Source organism: Triticum aestivum, chromosome 7D (assembly GCF_018294505.1).
Source record: "Triticum aestivum cultivar Chinese Spring chromosome 7D, IWGSC CS RefSeq v2.1, whole genome shotgun sequence".
NCBI classification, from domain to species: Eukaryota; Viridiplantae; Streptophyta; class Magnoliopsida; order Poales; family Poaceae; genus Triticum; species Triticum aestivum.
In genome coordinates, this window is record NC_057814.1 from 228,420,610 (window position 1) to 228,424,780 (window position 4,171).

The window sequence follows — 4,171 nt, forward strand, 5'->3', positions numbered from 1 at the left end:
TTTCAATGTAGTTGCCACTACTTTGAGATGAATGGCCTAGTTTGCGCCCACATAATAAGGGTGATGGTGCACCTCAATGTGCAAGTTATTCCACAACAATACTTGTTGGAAAGGTGGTCTGAAGCAGCAACAAAAAGCATTGCCAGAACTAGGCGATTGCTGGACTTTGGGCACCCCTTGACAAACACGCTGAAATACAACTCCTTGTGTCGAAGGTTGACATGGCTCGCCTCTGATGCATGTTGCAATGATGATGCATACAAGATATTAGATGAAGCAATAAAAGTTATTGAGCCTACCATAGCAACGGCAAAAAGAGGAGGACCGCCAGAACAACAAGCAACGCAGAACAGTCAACCATCAATGCCACATGTTGTCGCAACGGGAACATTGAATGATGACCTACCACAGCCTAACTCGGAGATGCTATAAAACCCAGCCCATGTCCCAAAGAAAGGTCGACCAACTAAAAGAGAGAAGAGAAAGAAGACATTGGTAGAGCAGCGAGATGATGTATAAAAAAGAAGGCGAAACAACAAGAGAAGAAGCCAACGGCAGCAAGAAAACCGAGAGTTGAAAAAAGGACTGTCCGCTATAAGCACTGCCACGAAAAAGGTCACAATATTCAGACATGTGGGCCCCTAAGAGCTGCAATGGAGGCTGCGGCAGCACCCCCTATATGCCAGTTTTTTCTGAGGTTGGCCATGTAGTCCCAGCTTGTGTGTATTTAAGAGCTGTGATGGGAAATGGTCCAAATACTGCCCAATCATCGCAAGTGAACCTCTAGAAAAAAGCTCCTTTGATGATGCCCAAGAGCATCGCAACTTAACCTTTTCATTTGAAACTGCATTCATGTGTTTGAGATACATGTATAAGTTCTTTTTTTGCAAACTTGATGATGTGTTCGAGTTCTATATGAAACTTGTGATTGAGGTACATGTATACGTTATTTTTTAGTTCTATATAAAATCTATGATTCGAGTTCTATATGGAACTTGTGATTCGATTTCTATATGAAACTTGTGATTCGGGTTCTATATGAAACATGATGTATTTTAGTTCTACATGAAACTTGAAACCCTGTGTTACGCAAAAAAACAGAAAAAGAACTCTCAGATTGTTATTGTGTGCCTGGACTAGAGACATACAAGCTCATTGGTTGACCATATGTATTACACAAAAAATTTGCTTCAATCAAAAAATGGTTTGATTGTGGAACCTGGCACCAACATGTTTCCGACTCGACATAAAAAAGATGATGTTACTGGGGCATTTATGGGAGGTTTCCATGTTCACAAAAAATGTATACCAGTGAGCAGGAAACAAAAGACTGATAAAAAGGGTAGTCATTCCAATATCATATCTGAAAAACTATCTCCACTTTACACTGTAGTCTCAGCATGCATGATACTCCATCATACAAGAGAAAAAAGACAAGAAAAAAGGCACATGTCCCAGCATGACAAAATGCTCCCAGTTTTGGGTTCCATAGACTACTAGAGAGGGTCATAGGTAATATCAAGTAGCTGATCTTCGGTTACAGAAACGATTTAGAAAGCAACATGTTGTTTCGGTCACAACAAGAAAAAGATGGACCGAGATAAAGCCTAAACAAACTAGCAAAGGTCTTGTTTCTAATTGACATTGTCTATGAGCTTCTCAAAAGGGCCTGGAACTCTTCTGCCGAGTTGAGAGTGTTTTGCGGGTGCTTGAAAAGCTTTGCTGCAACAAAGGTCCGAAAATTGAGCAATGACCTCGTATCCTGAGCATAGAAAAGCAGAAAGAACACACACATGATGAGCAGGGAGAAATGGTGTTAGCAAAATAGAATATGGTCCGCTACTGCTGTTGCATAAACAAATCCTGAAAAAAATTATACACATGATATATAACTAGTAGTGTTGCATAGAATGGGTCATACTGTGTTGAATGGCTTCATCCCCCTCGCAGTCAGATTCTCCATGTATAGAATAACAAAGAACCCACAATCTAACCTACCACCAGAAAATACAAAAACGGTATATGAGGTTTGCTCCCTGAAGAAAAACAAATGTAAAGGTCTCTGGATGGACACATAAAAGAAAGAAAAAGAAAATAATACGTTGTAGATTGCTGCGGATACCCATCTAGGATGAAACAGATGAACTTATCAAGGCCATGCTTCCATGGGTTTCGTTCTCTGACCAGAGTTTTAAAGTTTGCTATCTGCACATTTGATATCAGAAAAAAGAGACATATATAAGAAAAGATGACACAGTGGCATCTTTTGATTGGTACCGCAACATAAAAAATGATACAAAAAGAAAAAAGAACAATCTAAATAGAGATGGAAAAAGTGTGCAGTGCCGATACCAGATTGCAACGTGGCTCCTCGGGAATGCTGACATAGTCAGGGTCGTGACTCCTGGAATCGAAAACATTGAATTGTTTTTGCTTCAAGTTTGCAACCACAACTGCCCGGTGTCCGTCCTTGACAATGGTGAAGAAGAGCTGTAGAAATTAACATAAAAAATCAGAAACCCATATCATGTTGCACTAAAAGATAGCTTTAATGCAAGAATAGGCGTTTTACTTGATCACAATTCGCAATGTTGTTCCTGTCACAGGCCCTCTCAAAATCTTTGATGCAAGAACGTGTCTGAAACGAACCTGGCTCCACAGCAAGCTTAGTCTATTGTATAAAAACAAAAACTATTGATTAGAACTGAATGTTGCGGGCAGAAACTCAAGTGATAAAAGGGAAAAAAAAGGTAGTTGACCCACAGATGTATGCGGCGAGAATGCAAACTTTTTAGGCTTGCTTGAGCTATACATGTGCTCGATGTTGAAACTTTCAATGTATAGTGACATAACCTCATTGTTCAAATGTGCATGCTTTTTGATCCCGCTACTGAAATGCTTGAAAGAAACATCAAAACCACCTATCCTAATGAATGGAGGGCTGCATGTTGCAAAAAATAGTGGCTCGGTCAGAGGTAAACAAATTGATAGAACAAAAAAATCATGATACAAAAAGGAAAAAAAGCACTTACGGTGGCTCGCCTTCAGGTGGGTCCCTAATGTGCTAATTGGTGCAACAGTATTGCTTGTATATCGCATCGTCTGTTGCATCAATCTTGATCTTCTTCAACTTGGGTGGATTTTCTGGCGATTTTGCAGCTCTCTTAAGTGATTCCTTCTTCACATCACGGTTGTGCCCGCTGCTGACTTCAATCACCACCTCCTCTCTCGTCTCATCAACACATGCTTCTGCCCCACAAAAATGAGAAGGAAACAAACAAATGAAAATGAGAACAATGGTTTGGAGCAATGACAAAAGTTTCTGCAGAAAAAGAAAAACATGACTTGATGACGAAAGCACAAAAGTTAGCGGAGATGAGAGTACAAACCCGCAGGGCTTGTGGAAATTGGGGGATATGTTGCGAGGGGAGACACATAAAAACTGGTCCAGTTGAAGTAGCCGAAGATTCATCAAAGAGAGGGCTCCTCACGCGAATCGCCAAATATGGGTCCAAATCTGGAACAGGTGATCTTGCAGGGGAGGTGCGAGCTTGAGGAACTTCCTGGAACAGTAGGTCATCATCACTCCCGGGTTCGAACAAACCAAAGGAAGGCCCATCTTCAAGTGTCCCTAGCCTCCTTGTCAGGTTCACGTATGTGAAGCTTGGGCTGCGAGGGTACTTCGGTTCAGTGATGTTTACCTTGCTGCATAAATCTTATCCCTTGTCATTGCTCTGATCATTGCCTTTGCTTTGATCATTTCCATTTGTGTGTTCACTCGTCTTTGGTGGGGCATCATTGTTTTGACCAACTTCCGCTGCTTGATCACTTTGCTTTGCCCCATCCGGTTGCTTGTGCTATTGCGGAGATGGTACATTCATGGGCTGCTCCGGCAATGGTACACTGGCGGGCTGCTCCGGAAACCTGCCTGCGGCAGAAACTCCTGCTGGTACACTAAAAGTGATATGTTCGCCTTCATCTCTCTGCTCGTGAATCCCGCGTTCAGCTTTGTGTGCCTCAGACAGCATTAGTCCCATATGCTTGCAGTACATGCCCTGCAAGACCCTCCCAAATGAGCTGAATGCAGCATTGAGATCTCTAGCATGGAGCTCTTTGTGCTTGTTGTATATGACTTGCATATGTGGGGGAGCTACAAAAATGCATGGAAACA